The sequence below is a fragment of the Ailuropoda melanoleuca genome, chromosome 3 (assembly GCF_002007445.2).
Source record: "Ailuropoda melanoleuca isolate Jingjing chromosome 3, ASM200744v2, whole genome shotgun sequence".
In the NCBI taxonomy this organism is placed as follows: Eukaryota; Metazoa; Chordata; class Mammalia; order Carnivora; family Ursidae; genus Ailuropoda; species Ailuropoda melanoleuca.
The window spans coordinates 124,981,433-125,006,185 of NC_048220.1; the positions used below are offsets into that span (position 1 = coordinate 124,981,433).

General features: G+C 34.3%; 1 pseudogene; it reads right to left on the reverse strand.

The window, feature by feature from the left end:
• Positions 1-141, reverse strand: part of LOC100477887 — a 111,499-nt pseudogene extending 111,358 nt beyond the window's left edge.
• Positions 142-24,753: the final 24,612 nt, after the last annotated feature.

Below are 24,753 nucleotides of genomic sequence, written 5' to 3' on the forward strand. Positions count from 1 at the left end.
TACCCAATGGTTGTTCAGATCTCTGGTTTCCCACATGAGTCCTGCATGGTCTCCTTTGTGCCATCCATGGATGCCAGTGTCATTCCTTTGGTGCAAGTAGGTGCAAGTAGGTGGAAGTTCCTGCCAGTTCTCCTGCCACATTCCCTCAGTACACTTAATTTTAAATTAAGCAAATTATACTTGTTTTAAATTAAAGATAAACCGTGACAACAACACTTAGCTTGAACACATGGAAATATTTTAACCTAATAGACACATTTTTGTGTATAATGTTAGTACAATTCTAATATTTAAACACCATACACAAACTCATAGTAGATAGTATACCATAGTTGAGTGATCTTAAATATCTCACAATGTTTTGTTGACATATTTTTAAATTATGAAGTAAAATCATATGTTTAAATTCACTGTTGTTCTGTTGCAAAGACTTCTGACTCCGACTATCCAGACTTAGGCCAGGCTTCATAGATTAAGAGCATGGTCCTCCATAAGCCCTCACTTTAGATAGCAGCTGCAAGTCTGAGGGTCCTTGGGCAACAACCAGTTCTGACCAGCTGGCTATAAATTGGGGAGTTTTCACCACCTCTTCATGTTGGATAATTTGCTGGAACAATTTACAGAACCCAGGAAGAGTTATATTTATGATTACAGTTTTATTATAGCAAAAGGATACAAATCAGAACCAGCTGAAGGCAGAGAATATAGTGCAAGGTCCTAGAGGATTCCAAACACAAAACTTCTGTTGCTCTCCTCCTGTGGAGTCAGGTAACAACCTCTCAGCACATCATTATGTGATAACACACAGCATAGCCAACCGAAACATTTACCCTGATTATATTGTCTAAGTTTTTTGTTGGAGTTTCAATAGTTGTAGATTGTTGATGGAATCAACATGGTCATGTTAGTGAACTGAAATTTCAGCTCTTCTCCACTCTCTAGGATCTGGCTGATACCATGTGATGCAAAGCTCTAAGCCTCATATGATTGGTCTTCCTTTCTGGCATGGCCAACCTCTGTCCTGAGTCATCTTCTTAGCACAAACTATGCTAGCGCCCACCCTGAGCCACCTCAGCATAAATCATAAGGTGTGCTTGAAGTCCGCCATAAATAACAAAGACACTCCTATCACCGAGGAAGTCCAAGGATTTAGAGGTACTTCTCAGGAACTGGGACGAAGGGCAGCCAAACTTATTATTATACAACCACTTAATCATAACCAAAAATGAATTAAAGAATACTTTTGTAGTGCATGTGATCTTCTATTATAAAAATTGAGAAACAAAATCAGTATTCACACTCACGTGGTAAGCCATCCAACACTACAGAAAAGTTGGCTCCAACACTCTCTGCCAGAATTGTCTTCTGGAAATATTTTTGGAAACATTGTAGCACATGGAAAAAACATAAATATTTTCCTGCAGAGTTCCATACAATAGCAGGTATCAGAAACAATAACGTTTCAAAATGTATTCCTAAACATTAGGTAGGACTCCATGTTTGGAGGTAGAGGCAATGTACTCAGGAATGACTCCACGGGCCAGCAAATTCTAGAGAGAATCACTTCTATGTATGTCTGCTAAAGAAATTCAGACCAAAATCACACCTTAGATACTTGAGAAGCTTGTAATAATATGTAATATTGTATTATCTGTGACCTAGATATAGAGGAATTATGCTCTATATTATGGAATCCAATATAACAAAGTGCTTTAAAAAGAATGCCAATTCTGAAAGCAGCTTGCCTGGGTTCAAATACTTAGTCACTTACCAGGTGTGTACCTCGGGAAAGTCAGTTAACTTAGGGTGTTGATATTAACAATAATCTCCAAAAATTGTGAAATATTGTTAAAAGGAGTTCACCTGAAGTGGTTAAACAATTTTCAACTCACTGCAAATATTAAATTAATGGGAGCTAATAGTAGTAATAGCAGTAGTGGTAACTATGATATTGGTGATTTTAGTGTAATTTCTTTTATCTAAAATATAGGATTCTTTCACCTAAAATGTAGGATTATCTTTATTCAAAATTAAACATCTAAAATATGCCTTTAAAATAGAGGAAACAATAGTCTTGGTTGGAAGACATTTAAAAAAAAATATGTTTAGAGGGAATAAAACTCCAGCTTATGCCATTGGTGTACAGTTTTTGATAGTTCAGCAATTGTCCCACAGATGGCAATGAGAAAGGAGACAGGGCACACGCTTGATAGCGAGGTTTCGAGAAAGGGATTCCTTCTCCCTTTCCCCCTCTTTGTAGGGCCTGAATGCCTCTATTAAGGCTCATCTAATGTAGCTAAAAGATCACTTCCAAGTGGTGAATAACAGCCTTCGCTTCTTTATTCCTGGGTGCTGTTGAATTTATAAGGATTTTGTTTTGATGAATACAGGTTTGTCCCACTTTGAAACCCCCTCTTCATAATACAGGGCCCAGAGTAGGGCTTCTTTCATCCTCTAGTCATCTAGAGTTCATTTTCCTGACCACATTGCCAGTCCATTAGCTACTAAGAAGCTCTATAAATCCATACCTTACCATTGTCATTATTATTTATCTTCTGATGAAATGAGAAATTATCATTCTTAATTTTGCTCATTTAGGGAGCATACTTTTTCTTTTTCAGCCAAATAAACCTATCACAGGTCACAATGAATAGCTGCCTTCCAGATTGAATTTTGGTTCTCTGCCTTTAGCCATGATAGTTGCTGGGAGTCCTCTAATAACTGATTATAGAGAAGAGTTTTTTTTTAACTCCTTTTGGGATGTTTATGGGATCAGGTAACTTCCAAGAGGGAATTAATGTAGGGCCCAAAGGCATATCAGCTGCCTATTTCCTTATGTGACCACTAATGCTAGTGGTCACCCCTGATGCCCATTCTTAAATATGTCATTTCCACTTGATGAGGTGAATCCTCTCTTTTGCAATACTATTCTGACATAAACCCTGAGGTGATGAGTATTTCAGACACTACTTAAGCCCTTAAGAAGGGTTATAATTTGCCTTTCAAAAGGGTATTCCTGGAGGCAGCCTCGGATAATTTTTCAAGTTTTAAATCCCAGCCATCACAACTAGATGGTGCTTATAGGCCTTTGCCAAAGGCTCCAGTCAGCATAAGTACGTATTGCTGATACTTCTAATATCTTCTGATTGTCAGACCATATTTGGCCTTGTATTATTTATCTATTACTATGCAACAAATGAGCACACACATAGCTGCTGAAAACAACACACATTTATTATTTCATAGCTTTTGTGGGTCAAGAACCTTGCTATTGCCAGGTTCTCTGTATAGGGTATCTCATAAGACTAACGAAGATGTTGGCCCAGGTGGAAGTCTCAAATGAAGTCTCAACTGGGAAGGATGTGCTTCCATGCTCATGTCATTTTTAGCGAGATTCAAATCCTTGTAAATTATTAGAATCAGGGCCTCAGTCCCCTGTTAGCTGTTGCCTCGCCAACATGGCCACTCACCTTGTCAAATCCAACAAAAGTTTTCAATAAAACAAACCTAAGTCTTAACAGGCAATGTCAACACACACAAAAATTTAAATGTCCCTGTGGGAGAACAATAAATGTGTAGTTCATTCTATCTCAAATCAAAGCAAATTGGCTCTGGTGTGTTTCTGAAATATAAATTGAAAAGAAAGTGTTAGCTTAACATCACAGAAATACCATTCTTCCTTAATGGAGTTAATTAGGATCATGCCAGGCACAGCTGATGCTATTACAGACACCTCTTTATTCAGTACTTGAGGGTCTGCAGCTAATCTGCAGAATCCCTAGCTTTTCTCAAAAATCCTACTGGTCCATTAAATGATAAATTTTTAAGTATTCTTATGTCTGCATCTAGTATATCATTAACTAAAAAGGAAACTTCCGAATGTCTCCCAAGTAACCAACATTGTTTTGAATCAAGCATTTCAGTGGATTTAAATAATTCTAAACTCCTTATAGCATACCTAGCCGAAAGAGGATAGTCGATTTGGATAACATCCCTTCCTTCAACATTTGAGGTAAAGAAGAGTACCCCATTTAGATATCACATATATCAAATAATACATTCCAGTGGATATGCCAAGCTTTGACAACATCATTCCTTGTCTTAGTATACTTTTATCCTTGGAAAGCTGTTTTAACTATATGGTTGATGCAGTATGTGGAATCCAAGAGATTGCCATATTTCACATAAACATATACTTAAAGGGTAAAAACAAATAATCATTTGTCTAGTATAATCCTTGATTTTCAGTAAAAACTTATTATAAATTTCATAATAAATTTCAGTGTTTCTAATACATTTAAAAATAGAAATAGGGATGCCTGGGTGGCTCAGTCAGTTAAATGTCTGCTTTTGACTCAGGTCATGATCCCAGGGTCTTGGAATCCAGTCTTGCTCAGCGGGGAGCCTGCTTCATCCTCTGCCTGCTTCTCCCCCTTTGTGTGCTCTCCCTCTTTTTCTCTGACAAATAAATAAATAAAATCTTAAATAGAAATAAAAAATTAATGTAAATTTCTCTGAATTAATGTATTTACAATTACATTAACAAAACAATAAGATTTATTAATCTGTCTTTCTCAATGCTCAAGCTCATCCTAATATCTTACCGATAGCAGTCAATGGTGCTTTTCTCTAATTACAGAATGCCTCCATTCACCAATTGCATGTATTTAGTGATTACATAATATAGATAAATCACTTAACAGCAGCACTGTAAACACCCTATTATGTTTGGTTTTAGAAAACAATATTCGATTTTTCATATCATCTTCATGTGGTCCTCATTACCGTGTTTACTCTCAATCACATGGTTTGGTCCAGTTTCTTACCCTAACCGACCAGTGTTTGAATCACACTATATCCATGAGGTCTAATAAGTGTTTTGCATCATATGAAGTGAGTACATAAAAACAACTTTTTCATTTGTACTAACATTATGACAAAGCTTAACACATTTCTTCATTGGTATCATTAATATGACTTTTCTACTAAAATTCAAAGTATCTTTTATTTCCTTCATGTTTTCAAAACTAAAGCTAATAATTTAACATATGTTAAAGTTTATTCAAAATATCACGACCTATTACAAATGTTACTAGAGACCATTTCATGTTTCAGGAAGACATTTTTGGCTATCAATTTTTAAGACAAGAAAATACTGTATTTGTGAAGATGACTTTTTATAACATTAAAGTGAGAATTAGAAGTTCACCTGGGTGGCTCAGTCGCTCAAGCAACGGACTCATGATCCCCCAGTGGTGAGATTGAGCCCCTGTTGGGCTCTGCACTTGGTTGGGAGTCAGCTTGAGATTCTCTCTCCCTCTACCCCTCCCCCCACTCCACCCTTGCATGGGTGAGTGAGCATGTGCTTTCTCTCTCTTTCTCAATTAAATAAATAAATAAATATTTAAAATCTTTAAAAATAAAATTAGAATTAAGAGTTTCTGGATATATCAATATTATGAAATGTTAATTTTCTACTTTTGGGTAGTAAAGCCTTAGTTCATTTCTCAAATGCTTGCACATTAATATAGCACAGTGATGTCACAAAAATGAATAGAATTCTTTGTGTATGCTCATCTATATGAATCCTTTAAAGATTTTTAAAACCTTCAAAATACTTTCAAATATTTCTTAATATTTGATAATATTTCTGAATATTTGATAATCAAATAATCTTAAATCCTTAAATATTTTCAAATCCTTTCAATATTTCAAATATTTCAAAATATTTTCAAATGGTGATCCTGTGTCATCAGTGTGAATAAAAATTAGTCTGTGAAAGCCAAATCAGTTTTGCTTATATGTGGAATTTAAGAAACAAAACAAAGGAACAAAGGGGATAAAAAAGAGAGAGAGCGAGAGAGAGGGGCAAACCAAGAAACCGAGACTCTTAACAAACTGATCATTACCAGAGGGGAGGTTGGTGGGGGGATGGGTGAAATAGGTGATGGGATTAAGGAGTGCACTTGTGATGATCACCGGGTGTTGTATGGAAGTGTTCAATCACTATATCGTACACTTAAGACTAATATTACACTGTATGTTAACTAACTGGAATTTAAATAAAAACTTAAAAAAATAAAATGAAAAAAATGGAAAAAAAATGTCCATGAAACCATTTATGTATTCTTAAAATTATTGTAATCATACAATGTCACATTATATTAGAATTACTTTTGTACATAAATGGCATCTATTAAACCTGATTTGCATCAAAACTGAACATTTTTCAGTATTTCATTATATTATAAATATGGTAACAAATATGGGAAATATGCCCAAATATGGGCAGATGAGTAGTTCATTGTGACAGCTGCTGGCTTGACAAAATCGTTATATCTTACACCATTTTTTTTTCCCTGTATCTAAGTTGCTGTAACTAAACTTCATTAACACTTTAGGAAATATGAGCCTTTTTCCATCTGGCACATGGCTTTTAAAACTCATTTGCTGTAATTTAGAAAATCTGCAAACAGCTGGCAAAAAATATATTTTTATTAAGTTCTTTAGCATCATATTTGAAAGATCTGTAGCTTTGCCTACATTCCTAAAACCCAGAATATTTTCTTCATTTTTCAATTCTGTAACCTCCACAATCTCTTTCTAAATTCTGAGATTCTAAGTGGCTTGCTCTTTAATTATCAATCTGTATATTGATTTCATTTGAATTTTATATGTGATAATTCAACTGATCTTTGCCATTGAAAATATTAAAAGCATGAGTGGTTCTCTTTTGTTTGTTTTTACAACAAAGACTTCAGACCGTGCTTCTTAATTCATAAAAATATATTGCATGTTTCTGTTCTTAGGATTCCTTCTTACATGTATTATACACCATATGCATTTTTTCTACTACTGAAAATCAGCTCATATTCATAGTCATATCATTCTGATTTTCTCACAACCTTTCATATTAAACAATAATGTCAGTAATTTATAAGGATTTAGGATGTCCCTAAAAAGTATAAATAGTAGAATACATATGTTTTATATAAACACATGTGGTATCCTAAGCACATGGTTGATAAACGGAAAAAATTGTAACAAGATATTCAAGAGCTAGTAGTAATAACTATGAACTATTTAAATAAATAAAATTGGCTCAGTTTAAAATAAAGAAGTGGCTAAGTATCCAGAAAACAACTAAAAATGCAGAGTTAAGAGTATGTAAACTATTTATAAAAGTATTCTTAAGAGTATTGATGAGTTGGCTAGAATATCTAACTGAAAGTGGGAATCCAGTATCCGAGGGTTTTGTTCTGGAGACATTGCCACAAAATGATGAACTTGACAGGCACTGTCTCTCCAACACTCAGTATACACCAAAGGGATGAGGACACAGCCTCATCACCTGTCCAAATTGAATTCAAGACAATTCTTCCAAAAAAATGCAATCCCACAGGGCTATAATCTTTGTGAAAGTGAGAATTGAATCTACAACTCTTCCTACTTTCTCATCTAAAGAAGATTAAAATAAAAGTTGCTCATTGTAGAGCAGGAGGTCTGATGTGTGAGGAATTCCCTAAAAAGTTGAAATCAGAAGCAAATTCTGACAAGGATCTGAAAGCCAAGATCACATCATATTAGCAGTCCAAAAGACAATTCACCTAGATATCTACTATACACATAATCTTTGGATGAGTTTTTCTCAATAATTTCACAATAATTTCAAAGGAAAATGAACAAATCGTGGTTAAAACCTCAAATGGATTAACAGATGTCCTATATTCATAGGTTAGAAGACCTAAAACTGTTAAGATATTAATTTTCTCCAAATTGGGCTATAGATTCAAGAATATATAAATCAAAATCTCATTTTTTTCCCCAAATGTCTTTTGTTGATGTTACTTGACAAAGTCTTCTAGAATTTGTTTAGGAAAACAAATAACCAAGAGTATTCTAGGTACTATTAAAGAACATTAACAGAGTTGATGGACTTTTCCTAAACACAGGGCTTGTCATAAAGCTGGGTATTTACCTCAAAGATACAGACGTAGTGAAGAGAAGGGCCATATGCACCCCAATGTTCATAGCAGTATTGTCCACAATAGCCAAACTGTGGAAGGAGCCGACATGCCCTTCAACAGATGAATGGATAAAGAAGATGTGGTTCTTATATACAATGGAATATTACTCAGCCATCACAAAGGATGATTACCCAGCATTTGCATCAACATGGATGGGACTGGAGGAGATTATGCTAAGTGAAATAAGTCAAGCAGAGAAAGACAATTATCATATGGTTTCACTCATTTGTGGAACATAAGAAATAGCAGGGAGATCGGTAGGAAAATGAAGGGAAAAAGGAAGGGGGAGTAAACAGAGGGATAAATGAACCACAAGAGACTATGGACTCCAGGAAACAAACTGAGGGTTTTAGAGGGGAGGGGTGGGGGATGGGCTAGCCTAGTGGTGGGTATTAAGAAGGGTATGTATTGCATGGAGCACTGTGTGTTATATGCAAACAGTGAATCATGGAACTTTACATTAAAAACTAATGATGACTAACGTGTAATAATAATAATAATGATAATTTAAAAAAGCTACACTAATTAAGGAAGAGCTACACCAGGTAACAGAAATACTACATCAGTGTAGCAATAAGAAAATATATCATGAAACAGAAAAGAGAGCTCAGAAATAGACCACATTATATGGACACGATATTTAACTGAGGTTGTATTGCAGATCAGCAAACAAGGGACAGACATTTAAAATAAATAGCGCTGGGTGATTGATGATCCAACTCCAACAGGCTGGATAATAATAGGAAAGACACAAATATGGAGTCAGATGCCTGTATCCAAATCTCAGATTTGTGTTTACTTGGTTTGTAATCTTGAGCAGTCAGTTAATACTTATGTGCCTCAGTTTCCTTACCTATAAAGTAGGGATAATAATGACATGCTTTGTTCAGAGGAATCTTGTGGAGATTAACTGAATTAATAAAGTATTAAGATGAATAACTGACAATCACTAAACCTAACATGTATTAATTATTATCCATAATTATTAGGATTACCTTCATCATTACCAATATAACCATCATTATGACATGGGAAAACAAACAGATGGCTAAAATAGGTGATGGGGCTTAAGGAGTGCACCTGCTGAGATGAAGCACTGGGTGTTGGAGAGAAGTATTAAATCACTATATCGAACACCTGAAACTAATATAATACAGCATTTTAACTGGCATTTAAATAAAAACTTAAAAAAGAAAACTGGATTTAACAAAATAGGTTAAAAAAAAAAAAAAAAACCAGGGGCGCCTGGGTGGCACAGTGGTTAGGCGTCTGCCTTCGGCTCAGGGCATGATCCCAGCGTTATGGGATCGAGCCCCACATCAGGTTCCTCCACTAGGAGCCTGCTTCTTCCTCTCCCACTCCCCCTGCTTGTGTTCCCTCTCTCGCTGGCTGTCTCTATCTCTGTCGAATAAATAAATAAAATCTTAAAAAAAAAAAAAACACCTCATGAAATTACTAAATACCAGTATTTAATAAAGAAAGCCAATGGGTAATTTCAATACTAGGGTGCTAAAATCAAATTATAGACATTTTAATAGTGATTGAACAAGGCTATGATCATTATTGTTTCAAAGGAATTAATATAAGTTTAGGAATTAATTTAAGTTTTTGCAAATACAGACCTAGCACTGCATGACTTTGGAAACTATAATGCATCATTTGTAAGAGCCAAAGGTCTATTTTCAAAGAATGAGGCCTACTTACGTTCCAAGGTGTGTGTTGTTATTCATATAATGATTCTTGGACCCATGATATAACACCAGCAACATTTAAAGTACTCTTTACTTATGTGGGAAAAATAAGAAGAAGTAAACAAATTTGTAATCCTTCCTTGTAACATACACAAAACTATTTCTAGGTAGAATGAAGAGCTGAATGAGAGAGGCAAAACTTTAAAGATATTTTATTTCTACGTTTGAGGAAAGTAGGTGGTTTGTTGGGTATAGAGATGGAAGCCTTTTCTATTGTGCTGTCTGAGCATTGACGAAAGACTTAATATTTTTCAGTCAGTTTCATGTCTACAACAGTGTTGTGACTGATCTGGCAGATTGTTGTTTTTTGTATATTTGTGTTTCAGTAAATTTTACAAATTCTTAAAATTCCACCCCACCCCTTCGCAGTTCATCTAAATCATTCTCATGTCTCAAAGAGAAAATACTGCTTTCCGTTCTGCATGAAAACTTTCTGGCTCATTCACATTCAGAGTTACCTCTCCTCTATATTCCAACACTGTTCACAACACTCATTTACCACTCATCACTTCCTTCTTAGAGCACTTTTAATCTGTCAATGGCTAAAAATTCTAAATCTAGGGTAAGACATATCTAAATTTGAGAAAAAATTCTAGCAGTTATTAATTGAGGATCTGGATAAATACACCACCCTATATCTCAGTTTCTTCATTTGTAATATAGAAATAATTGTATTTCGCTTATGAGATTTGATTGGCATTAGCTTTAATGTAAGCGCTGTGCCTATCATAGCAGGTCTGATTACTTTGTCATTTTCAACTTTACTATAAACATATCAGCAGAAAATATTGTGCTATCTCATTTATATCCAACTGAGTACCATTCAAAGTATCTTGTAAGAAAAGATATTTAGTAAGTATTTACTGTTTGTTATGGGAGCTGGCTGCGTAAGTTAAAGTTCAATCTGCCCATTTTACCATGCATTGTCTCTCAAAAGCCCTGAGAACTAAAGATAATTTCTTCTCCCCATATTTTCATTCATTTAGTGCTACACAAAGATGTCTAGATTTAGAGTTACTGAAAGGAATTTTTTTCCTTCTAATGTTCCCACATAATTATAAAATAAGAATTGAAGGAAAAAGAATCAATGGAGTAAGAGAATTGTGCTATTGTGTGTGAAATGTATTATAGCTAATGTTCCTGGGTACGCTAGACTGTTTTCATTAGGTGTCATTACTTTTTTATTTTTTATTTTTTTTTAAAGATTTTATTTATTAATTCGACAGAGATAGAGACAGCCAGCGAGAGAGGGAACACAAGCAGGGGGAGTGAGAGAGGAAGAAGCAGGCTCCTAGTGGAGGAGCCTGATGTGGGACTCGATCCCATAACGTCGGGATCACGCCCTGAGCTGAAGGCAGACGCTTAACTGCTGTGCCACCCAGGCGCCCCCATCATTACTTCTTTAAAATAACACCTTTGCCTTTCTTTTCTATATTGTTGTTATTGTGTATTATTTGATTTTCTAAACTCCTAATGTGCTTAAAAGACTTTTGTCTACCAAATGGAACACTTCAGAGGAACTTCTTTTTAAAATTGGTTTTTAGCTGATCACTGAGGTTCTCAAGCATATTCAATTATACAAGATTCTGAAAACAAATAACCACCAATCATCACTTTGTTAGTGAGAATGCCTCTTTTCCCCTCTCTCTGTCTCTGTCTGTCTCTCTCTTTCTCTCTCTCTGGGGGAAAGCCTGCTTTATTTGCATTATATCATAAGGGTGGGTGAGATGATCTCTGCCATTATTTGATAAACAATACATTTAAGTTATCTAGGCAAGCTGTTTTTCACAGATCTTTCTCACATTTTATAACATTTTTGCATTCTTTATTTTTTCTGGAAACTTAACCAGTGTCTTTTAATAGGCTAAATAGCTTTGCTTTGAGAGAATATTTATTTTCATGGAATCCATCTAAAATGTTAAGATAGAGCCAGTTAATTCCACATTGACTGACTGAACAGCCCAGTTAGAAGAGACCTTCACTTGTAATCCAGGAGACTCTCAACTTCACCACCGATGAGTTGGTATCTGGTCTCTGCTTCAAAGCATCTTAACAGGGCAATAGCTACTTCTCAATGAGGCTCATTCAACTTTTACCCATATCGAACTTCAGAAAATGTTCTTTTATACTAACCCTGAAGTTTCCTTCTTAAAATTTTCACCCAAATTATTCTTAATGTTGAAGTAGCATAAACAATGTATTTTTTTCATCAGAAAGATTAAGATTCTGGTTAATACTCTATTGGAAAGTACCAATATTTCCATCATCACTGAAAGTTCTATTGAAGTTACTTCTCTGGATCAAGAGTAGACATTTTTTTCCTCTTACTAGTTAAGAAATAAATATTTTAGGTTTTGCAGTCTATGTACAATCTCTGTTGCATCTTCTTCTTCTTTTAAGTAACTTTTTTTAGAACAGTAAAAGCAATTCTTAGTATGTGGGTAGGGTAGTATGAAAATAGGCTGTGTGTTGGATTTGGCCCACAGGCTCTGATTTGTAGATCCTCACGTTAGGTGATAATTTAATAGATAAAACAAATGTTGGATAAGCTTATAAGAAGAGGTATGAAAAGTACTGTGAATTAACTCAAAAGACCTACCAAACAGACGTGCACCAGGAAAAGAAAAAAAGATGATGATATCAAATTAACTGAAGCAATAGTCCCCTTGATTTGTGGTCCCTCCTTTTTACCTCAGACTACTAGAGAGCATTGAACAATTGTTTCTGTGAGAATCTTGAAATATTTCAGTTGCACCTTGAACAAAAAGCATGCCAGCCCACATCCCTTATTTACCAGCTGTGTACAAGGAAATTCTGTTTCCTCTGTAACCATAGCCCTAAAGCCACTGCAAAGTGAACCCTTCTTGAAGTTTCATTAAATTAAATTATATTCATTAAATTACAAGGTTTCCCAGGCAATGGAATAGGATTCTTAACATACTTTATGTTTTGCTTAAGGTTTACATGATACAGTAATTTCAGCCCCAATTTGACCTCAAATTGTGTCATAAAATTAAAGAAAAGAAAAAGCCAGGGGTAGATACCTGTCTGCAATCTGAATTCTATTTCTAAATTAGAAGTCTCCTCACTGAATAGAGCTCTTAAGGACTAGTCTAATCTCTATGAGTTTCCTTCTGGAAGGGGTCTCTCTTCCTCTACAAAGAGACTTCTATTAAACCTACTTATTTTAGTTTCTAAAGTTCCCAGAGAAGTCTGGACTTTACTACTGATAACAGTCAAGATTCAGTGATATACCTGCACGCCTACAGTAAGAAGGAATCAAAATAATTTTTAAAATTCTGAAATCTTGACAACTCACAAAAATAAAAGCAAAATAACTTTTTTAATGTTTTTTTATTATATTATGTTAGAAAGCAAAATAACTTTTATAAGATATCTCTAATTAGTATGTTAAATACTATATTATGTAATGATAAATATCAAATATATTACAGTTCAAATGATGAAACTGTAAAACTATTTCATTTTGCCATTTTATTGACAATATTATCTAATAGTAAAAAAAGCAGCATACTTAAATGCTTAAAATGCATCTTTCTATTTTATTTCCGTTAAATATCTCAGCCTGATTTGTGGTGTTTAAACTATTTTCAGTATTTAAAATTGGCCATTACTTCTACTTGTAAGTAGTCTTTCATTCTATGTAGGAAAAAACTCTCCTATATCAGCCTCATTAAATTATTTGATTATGTAAATTGTAAACGTTTTAATAATGGAGTTACTTGAAATACATAATGCTACCAACAGCTAATTATATTGTAAATTGCACTATGGCATGTTTGCTATTTCAATTTTACTCCTCAGCCAGGACGTATGAAATTTGTAGCTAAGTATTCAGAGTATAATTACTTTAATAAACGTGTCATACCTTGCATATAGTATCAATCTCTTATTCATTACAAGAATTGTAACTATCCTACAACAACAACAAGAAAAACTGATTCTTCCATATCAGAATATAATTGAATTTTAAAACTGTAACACTAAATGTAAAGGTGTTAACAGCTTTGAAAGCCTATTGATATACCTACTGAATACACAGATGTAAGTTAATGAAACTATCTTCATGTTGTATGTTGTTCACTCTAAGATTTAATTAATTTCTCATCAAAAGTATAAACTAAAGAATATGGGAAATAAGTTACATAAATATATATAGTAGCTATTATATAATACTATATCATATATATATATATATATAATTGGGGCAGAGAACATGAAAAAGAATTAGATTATTCCTGAGGTGACTACAGACACTAACCACTCAGGTCAGAGAGGTAACCAAGGTGAGAATCTATTTTACACATTCGCTCTTCGGTTGTTATTAAAGACATCATGTCTTGGCAATAGAGGAGGTCCGTTGCCTAAAGCAGACTCATCAACTGATGGGGCATTCACACTCTACAACTCAGAAAGTTAGCAGAAAATATGTAACAAATTGATGCCACAGCTAAAAAGCTCAGAACTTGGCTAGACAAAATAGTGTGCCCCACACCCTATTTGAGGATTATTTTTGTTTGTTTTATCTGTACTGCAACATTTCTACTAGAGTATGTCCTATTAGTTGTATGTTACAGAAGAACAAAGCTGAGAAAAAAATCTTGCTACAGCCTACTACAAAATCATGTGACATCGAAGTGGTCAGGTAGTTTACATGAACTTCAGGGGACACTTGCGAAGAAAAGAGTTAATGTTGAGGCCCAGTGATGCCCATCCTAAGAAAGGTCTTGATGGTTGGTCTTTGGCTGGTACTTAGGAGCTTGGTGGATAAAGAGCTACGTATGCTAGTATAAAACTTTCCTCAGTGGAAGACGGGCTGACTGTGCTAGAACTGTGGTTGATGGTCAACATTAGTTTTCATCTAGGAGTCTGGCATTTTGGCATGGCGTTTGGCGTGCCACCTAATTTGGCATGCCAGGAAGCTCCAGGAAGTTATCTAATTCAATATTTTGATGTTTTCAGACAGCTTTTAAACTTACTCTTTTACGAGTAAGTCCCTCACTCTTACCCTGCTGTCTCACATCTGGGTCGGCTAATAAGAAAGCATGGTGCTCCGTTTTTCGGTGCTGGCAGGAGATTCAAACTATGCAACCCTCATCCCAGTGCATCCTCTAAATACCATAAAAACCCCAAGCCAGTCTCCTGTACAGGATCTGTTGAGTACCACCCCGCTCCCCTCCCACTTCCTACGCCCAAAATTCTCACTGTGTGAGTATAAACCTCTTCTTACACTCTTGGTGTGTGGGTGTGTGGGTTTGTGTGTGGGGGTGTGTGTGCTGCCATCAGTCTCAACATAAAACCCAAATTTTGTGTAAGGTTCATCCTGCTCCATAGGTTCATATCAAACCAGACAGTGACTACACCAGCCCTTGTAAAAACCTTGGGTGCTGATGAGATGAGTACATATAACATGTTATATGTGTTACAGTCTTCTGCTGGAGGACTTACGTATGTCCTGTGTGACTTTACTAAGAGACAACTCTTGAAATATGGTACCTCCTTTCCTCCAGACTTTGACCCATGTGTATTCCTTTTGCTGATTTCTTTAAAGATTTTATTTTATTTATTTGTCAGAGAAAGAGAAAGAGAGCACACGAGCAGGGGGAGTGGCAGGCAGAGGGAAAAGCAGGCTCCTCACTGAGCAGGGAGCCTGATGTGGGACTGGATCCCAGGACCCTGGGACCACGACTCAAGCCAAAGGCAGATGCTTAACTGACTGAGCCATCCAGGCATCCCTGATGATTTTGATTTGTATAATTTTGCTATTATAAACTATGACCATATGTATAACCATGTTTTAGAACTGTGAGTCTTTCTACAGACTGGACCTGTTGTGGTTCTAGGGAATCTGGACATAACACATTCATATAATTTCAGATTCAGAAGTACACATAAAGAGGTCTCCTCTTTATGTCACATCTGTCTTCTGATATTGCTTGGCTACATTTCATTTATGTAACTGATCCTGATGCCATGTCTGTTCATTCATAGTCATTTCAGTAATGTATGCAGGAACAAAGAGTGGTTTCTCTATGGTCTTTTCCAACTCTCACCAATTGATTTATGTTCATAAATTATCATCATGAGAAATGACAACATGCATTTGTCATTATCACTATAAATAGAGTTAAATAGATTTTATTTTTTAAAATATATTTTCTACTTAAAGTAAATACTAGAGTAAAAGTAAATACAGATTTGGAGAAATATTACCTTCCAAAAATAAGTTTTGGAGTAAAAGTATATATGTACATTTAGTAGGACTTTGGAATACATAAAATAATTGCATTTATGCCATTATAAATATGGTTTAGAAAATTAAATTAGTTTTGATTGAGATCTAACAAAATTATATGCTTCTGTTTCAGTTTGAAACATTGTTCTCACTATGAAAACAATTCATATTCATATTAACCATGTAAATTGTGGGGAAAAGTCTTTAAGAACAAAATGATAGGCACTCCTATCTCATTTCCCTTTGATAACTTTGTTATGTTTTAAGGGTGTGTATACTTTGCATGTATATGCCACATCTGTTATACTCTTTCTGTATACAAATTATCTAATTAGTAAAGATTTTAAAACACTTTAAAATATTTTCACTTAAAAATATGTTCTAAGCATTTTATTGTTTTGCTTGTTTTTGTTTCCAAAGCATGATTTTTATGATCTCACATCATAGTTTTACTAGTACTATTTCTTCTTAGCCTGCAAGAAGTCTGCACAGATATTCAGAAGATAAATAGAACATATTAAAAACAACTTTATGCCAATTAAATTTGACAATTTGTGTGAAAGTAGTAATTAAAAAAAATACAATGTACCAAAACAAGTAAAGGAAGCAATAGATAATCTGTAAGTCTGATGTCTACTAAAGAAATAAAGTTTATTATTTAAAAAACCCTACAAAATATAGTCTACAAACTTATGCCCATATGGCTTCTTCAGAATTCTTCCAACATTAAAAAAAAAAAAAAAGGAATTACAGCAATCTTATGCAAAATTCTCTAGCTAATGGGGGAAAAAAAAGGAACATATAGCATTATTTTTATAAGGCCTCAGTAACTTTGTTTTTTGGGAGGTTTTTTGTTTGAGTTGTTTGTTTTTTTAAAGATTTTATTTATTTATTTGAGAGAAAGGGAGCATGACAGGAAGAGGGGCAGTGGGAGAGGGAGAAGCAGACTCCCCACTGAGAGTGAAGCCAAGGGCTCCTAGTGGGGCTCCAAGTTCAGGGCTCCATCCCAAGACCCAAGATCATGACCTGAGCCAAAAGGCAGATACTAAACCGACTGAGCCACCCAGGTGCTCTGGTATAAGACCTCAGTAACTCTGATATCAACACCACACAAATATATTTCAAGAAAGAAAAATACACAAACATCATCTTTATGAACACAGATTTAATAATTATAAACAAAATATTAGCAAAAGAAAGCAGGCAGTAAACAAAGAGATAAATACATTGAACAAAGTAGGATAATTCCTAGAATATGAGTGATTTTAGCATCCACAAAGTATTCAATAAAATTTATAATATTAACAGAAATACAATATTGTACTATTTCTACATATATGGAAAATTCAATTGATAAAATAATTAATTCATTCATGATATAAACTCTAGCAAACTAGAAATAGAGTGACCTTTTTATTTCAATAAAGAGCTCTACCCCCAAAATTTACAACTGATAAATAATAGTAAAATGTGAAAATTTTAACCCTGAGTTCTGGGTGAGGCAAGGACACCTACATTACTAGTATTATAAAACATTTTACAGGAATGGACCACACCAGAACAATATGGCCAAAACCAAACCAAACCAAACCAAAACAATACAATGGACTGTCGGATAATGTGATATAATATCACAGGTACATTTAAAAAATTAAAGGCATGTGCTTTGGAAAGGAAGAAATAATTGCTATTATATGCAGATGACAGTATGCACCCATCAAAATGGCTAACATACCAAAGACAGACAAAATAAGATGTTGGGGGGGATGGCTTGGATGGCTCTGTGCTCAGCAGGGAGTCTGCTTCTTCCTCTCCCTCTGCCTGCCTGTCCCCCTGCATGCACTTTCTCTCTCTCTCTCTCTCTCTCTCTCTGTCAAATAAATAAATAAAATCTTAAAAAAACACAAGATGTTAGGGAGGTCTTGAACTGCTTGAAATATCATAATATGCTGTTGGAAGTGAAACATGCATGCCTTATAATTAAGCAATTTCATTCCCAGGTAAATAATCTAACAGGGATGATTTAATACTGTTAAAAGAATACTGTTACAAGAACATACAAGAATGCTCCTGAAGGCATTTGTTACAACCCAGAATAGAAACTACTCAAATGCCCATCAACACTAAAATGGCATTTTGTTACATACTAAGATGTTATTTACTAATTAGAATGAACAAACTTTAAGTATCTACAAAAATATGAAAGAGTATCACCGTACATGTTGATGAGAGGATCAGACTCAAGTTTTTTCGGTATAAACCAAATGTAGGACAGGAAAAGCCCTGCTTCGTGTTGGGAATCAAGATAGGCCTTATCTAGGGGCGCCTGGGTGGCACAGCGGTTAAGCGTCTGCCTTCGGCTCAGGGCGTGATCCTGGCGTTATGGGATCGAGCCCCATGTCAGGCTCCTCCGCTAGGAGCCTGCTTCTTCCTCTCCCACTCCCCCTGCTTGTGTTCCCTCGCTGGCTGTCTCTATCCCTGACGAATAAATAAATAAATCTTAAAAAAAAAAAAAAAAGATAGGCCTTATCTTGGGGTAAGTGGTTTAGTGATGGGAAAGTAGCACAAAGAGGATGCCCATAATGCTGTTGTTTTTCTAATTCTTGAGTGATTTGTGCATTTTTTCTTTCTCTACAATATTCAATGAAAAATTTATAAATATTTTTATTTGTACTCTATTCCACTCCAATTTTCCCTAAAAATGCATCTTAATTTAATGTTTTATTCTTGAAAATACTTTGTATTTACCTTCTTAATCAGAGTTTCATACAACAAAATATATACATAACTTGAAGTCTATTCATAAAATATCCTGTTGTGCGAAGTCTCTAAGTTTTAAATTGTTTTTTCTCAATTGGTTTTATAAAATTATCAATATATGATTATCAGAACAATGTGTATATGTATATATTTAAATTTGATATTTATTAAAATAACACTTTATGTTTTACATATTCCTTAATTTGATAGAAGATACTTATTAAATTATTATATACACACAGAGATACTAATATTTGCTGGAATGAAACATTGTCCAACAATCTTCATTTTTATAGTTTTGGACTCAGAAAATTTGTTGATATAAAAACGTAAATGGAAGTGGCAAAGTTTTTTTTTATAGTGATGTCACTCAACTCCTTGTATACCTCCTGACTTACATGACAAAAATGACTTATAATCAAAAATTATTTTTAATAAGCTACTAGGTGAGAACTGAATTTTGTTTTCCATCCAATATGTTTAGAACAACAAAAACAAAAATAGACTGGTTTTAAAAGGATCTATTATTCAGGACTTGGCATTTCCCATTTTTTCAATGACTTCATCCATTATATACTGTATTTTGAAATGTCCCTTTGTTTGGTATGCTGGCCTTTTATACCCTCGGGCTATTGTTCATGGTAAGAGTCCAAATACAGGAGAAATATGTGAGAAGGGACAGTTGTAAAAGTGTAGGTAGAAACATCAGCAGATGAATTCCCATAAAGGACAGTTTTAAGGAAGACTGTTGAGAATAAGAATCTGAAAATTAATTTTCTCAAGATTGTTGGTAGTCTCACAAACTTGAGAAAGTTTCCTGTTAATTGAGTTGAGAGTACATCCCTATTAAGACTGCTGCACTGTTCTGCTTTTCAACTTGATCCCTGTCCGTATCTCCAACACTCTTCAGTAGGCCTGATAAACCAGAGAAGAGCATGACACCAATTGCAGAGGGCTGAAGGCCTGGTGAGTCAGAAAGAAGAAATAGTGTGAATTCTTAGAGGAATGGAAATTCCAGTGCAATAAAAAGTGACTTCTCTGGGACCACCCACAAGCTGCTTAACTTTTCTGTGGTTATAAATAAGAAAGAAGGGAGTGAGGTAAACATATATTTAAGTGATTACTTAGAAAATATATTAAGTGACTGTTCATTGATTTGTTTGAAGAAAATTCTGATATCATTTGACCATAGCAGGCCACTTTATACAGAAATGGGAGAAAATAATTAAGATGGCAAACACGCTCATTTCAAGTTTGTTTCTCCCTACCACAAACTGTTTGCATTCTTAATGTAGAGATAATTTTTTGATTTGAGATTACTTTAATTATTGTTTTTTTATAATGCATTTTTTAAATCTTACTGATATTGAGAGAAGAATCATGAAATACACATAGGTAACAATGAGGTGGTTATTCTATATATGGTTCAAGGAGATCAAAATCAGTTAACTTATTATTCTGTAGTGAAATAAAATTCCATTAATAGAAAGTGACATATTGCTAAGATTCTGCAGAAATATTTATTCAAATGTAATAAAATGCTTTTTCTGCCATGATTAATCTTTTTTTTTTCTTATTTCTGTTGAACTTGATACTGGTTCCTTTGACTAACATTTTAATTGGAGCCCATGAAACTTAAAAGCTGAGATTTATTTACTGACACTAGGGAAACTCTCTGAACTTTTTCATATGTCATCATTATTTCATAATATCTCTTTGACAATTTTGAATATTATTATGGATATTTAATGCATGCTAATCTATCTTGTCTTCAAACCATTTTATATGAATTTAACATACACTGTTTAGGAATTAACGAGAATTCATAACATAATGGAGTCCCTTAGCTCAATCTTTCATAGCACGGGAGCTGCGTATATAAAAGGTTGCTAAAAATTTCCCGACATTATGGTTCCCAATTTAAAGTCTTTAGATTGTCTAAATAGAAAGTGTGGGTATAGGGAGATATTTCTCACTCATGTTGGTTCTACTGTTGTCTTTGGTGTGTTTTTTGTGTAGCTAGTCTCTAAACTGTTCTGTCTCCAGCCTGTAAACCAATGTTACTTAAGAGACATTATCACGTCTTCCTTGCCCTGATATGGGTGTGGCTAGGATATCCATCCCCTATAATCTGGCAGGGATAAAATTTAAGAGAAAGAAAGAAATATAAGAGCAAATGGAAACATTTGCTCTTAGCCTCGGTATCAATTGCAGAGCCACAATCTAAAGTGTTCCACTATGAAGAGGAATAGAAAAGGGACAAAAGTCTATTGTTTAAGAATGAGTTGTTATAAGCAACTAATGAATCATCGAACTTTACATCAGAAACCAGGGATGTACTGTATGGTGACTGACATAATAAAATAAAAAAACATTAAAAAAAAAAAAAAGAATGAGTAGTTTTCCCTGACTTGGAAACATTTGCCTTTTATCCAAATAGGAAAATTTACTTTACTTGTACATTTCACTCCCCTGAAAAGCCTTCTGTTTACTTTCTTTTTCTTTCTTGTTTTCAGTCATGCCCCAGCTTTGAGCAAGAAAAGATTGTTGGGTAGTTATCTAGTGATTTACTAGAGCATCCACTCCGTTCATTGTAGAAAATTGCATTCCTTTATTAATGTTATTACTTGCTAAGCAGCAGATGTCAAATGCTGTAGCTGAAACTGCTTAGCTTCCCAAATCAATCCTTTAAAAATCAACTTTATATTTAGTGTTAAATAACTTACAAAACTGGCTTCAAGTGAAGCTATGCTAAAGTCTACAATTGGGTTGTAAAATTATTAACCATTATATCCACAAGTTCAAACCTAGATTAATATTCTTTTGGCATCTTCCATACCAATTATTTCTGACTTTAAAGTTTATCTTCTGTGGGAACATTCCTTAGTCTCTGTCTTTATCACTTTTTAACTTATTTGTAGCTACCATTATTCTTTTTCTTGACGATATGAACGTTGGGTTAATTTAAAAAAAGAAAAGCTAAACTGACAAAAACACAACTGAACTACAAATGAATATTTAACTGGAGAATCCAAATAACAATAAAAAGCAATGGTTAACATTGTGAATATTTACAAAGTTTATATTAACTTACTTTTTAAAACTATCACCTTGGTTTCTGTAAGTAAAGAATATGATCTAGGAATGGAATGGTCATCATTGTAAAAAAAGAACAGATAATGCATAACCTTTTTTCATTATATAAAGACAGAACTCTAAGTTATTTAAAAATTTATAATTTAATTTTGTGTATATGTTATCATTAGTTTTAAGTAACTTCAATTTTAATTGTGTATAAGCTCAAATAATTTCATTATATTTATTATAATAATTAAAATGGCCTGCCCAGTGCCTTCTGTTGTTAATGAACTATAAAAATATCCAAATTTGAAAATAAGGCAAAATAATGTGCAGTATGATTTCAATGTCATACTAGCTATTGCTCAACAAGAGTCCCTTAGGATTATTTAATTATCTAAGAGAATGAATCTGTGGTGATTCTGCTATTTGTTATTGGGTTAAATCCCAGAAAGTGTGAAGTGCATGCTAACATGCAGATTTCTAGCCAATATAGAAGACAACCCCAGAATTTATGGTTTTATTGCCCTCAAGGATGTTTATTAGTTTTATATCTATCTTGGCCATATTACTTTAACATCTTTTAATATTTTTTCAAAATGACTATTAATGCCCAGTTTCTCAAAATGTTCTTGAATCAGCTTTATCATCTTATTGATTTCCTCATTGATGAGTTAATAAATATTTGACACGTTCCCAGCGTACTTGTATAAGAGTCATGCTTTTAACTTTTTAAAAATTACATTTAAAAATTGGATTCCTCTATATGTTTCTTATGTTTCATTATTAAGTTGAATTTTATATATTCAGCCACCATAATTAAAGTTGTTAAATCAAAAAGCCCATTGCAATTTTAATTTTCTGTGATTGATTAAAAAAAACTTTTTTAGATAAGCTTTGATTGCTATGATTTTACAGCTGACGAAAATGGTGCAAATTAATGTTGAATTTTCTGAAACGTTTATCTTTGATCTCAGTGCAGTTTAGCTCTAGACTTACCACAGCTCAATAACCATTTTAAGAGGCAGATTTTTCTCACTCATTCATGTGTCATTACTTCTTTTTGTAAGTGTATAAACCTTGAACTCATTTTATCCCATCCCTATGGTTGGCTCTTTATACTAATTGGAATTTATTTCTTCTACTCTCATCTGTCCTATGCTAGTTTTCCCATAGAAATTTGCAATCAAGTGTATTTTCCTACTATTTTTACAATTCAACTTAGTTTATAAGAAGGATTTAGTATGAGCTGCTCTTATCTGTCAGGAGCCAGAGTATTGCTCATCACATGTCTCATTGAAACTATACACACACATTTAACTCAAAGGCAACAACAAATGGAAATTTAAAATTTAAATATTTCATCTTGTTTACAAAGTACAGTAAGCAGAATATATTTCTTAAAGCCTTCTCTATTGAAAAATGAGTAAAAGTATCAAGGAATAGATATGCAATTTTTAAAATTTGGATTGAGGAATTAGTGTCAGAAAGTAATGTCATTTGCATGGAGTATTCACAGCTTTTAAAGTCAAAGCTAATAAAACAGCAAAATTCCTCCTTCTTCCTCTATTGAGCATATTGCATTTCTGCGGGGGGGAATTAGTTTATTAAATTTCAGGAAAAATTATGTTGAAATTTTCAAATTTTCAAAGTACCCTACTTGATAGCTTGATGTATTTCCTTATACACACACACACACACACATACACACACACACACACACACTGGCAGCTCTGGGTTTTTCATCAACCCAGAATGGATTACTTATTACCAGTAAAAACATTGCCATACCACAAATCTGTCTTGCTGAAGCACCATCATTGTAAACTAGGGGATCTTATTCCCTACTTTAAAAAAGATAGCATTCTAAACCAACCCAAACCATCTTTTTTCCTATGCAAATCATCTTACTGAAATGTTCTCTATTCTCTCTTAAGCTCTAGTCAAAATACCAGAAAGACTTCCCCAAGCTCTCTTGGCAGAGTGGATTGTATTTCCTCAGAAACCTTGCATGACTGATGGTTTAGATCATTATTTTTAATATTCCTATTTATATATTATCCTTTCCGCATACAAATCAAGGAAATCAATTTATTTTAGATCTTACCACAATATTCTCTCCTGCTGTATGCTTTCTGTTAGCTTATTCGTGGAATTAGGATAGTTTATTATTATTAGTCAAATTATTATTATATTCTTTGTATTCAATGAGATTGCCATTCTACTTTAGGAAAATATATCTTTCAGGGTTTCATCAAAGAAGCAAAGCCACTATGAGTGATAAAAGACATGTATCATGCTGGTCAGATCTTATACACTTGTGAGACTGAGTTAGGTCTGCCACGTAAGTCTGTTACCCTGGCATCTGTTACAGGTCCTGAAGCGAGCAGATCTGGCTATCAGGGAGGAAAGATGAATTTATAGAGGGGGTAGCTAGGAAACTGGACCCCTCCAGGGTGAGCTGACATCCACCAAAGTAACTGGAACCCACGTTTTCCTTTGATCACTTCTGTCTTTCAAATTCACTGAAGCCTGTAACTTACAGAAGACCTCCTACGCTCTACCACAGAACCGCATAGGAACCTTGCCTAGGAGTTGAGGAAGCTCTACAAGGGGATCTTGTAAGGAGATGCAGAATTTGGAGGAGATGCACAATTTGGAGGAGCTGAGATCCCCGAAGTCACCAGTCACAAGCAGAGTGAGCCAGCTGGGGTATGACAATGAGCTTGAGCCTTCAGAACCCTGGAACTTCTGTGATATTTCTGTGCTTCAATCCCTCTACTAAACCCTACGCACGTTTCTCTTGTAGCCTGAGAAGGCTGCTATTGTTGCTTGGTCTCTTTAAATCTAAAGTTTCCCATTTATGATTATTTTTATTCAT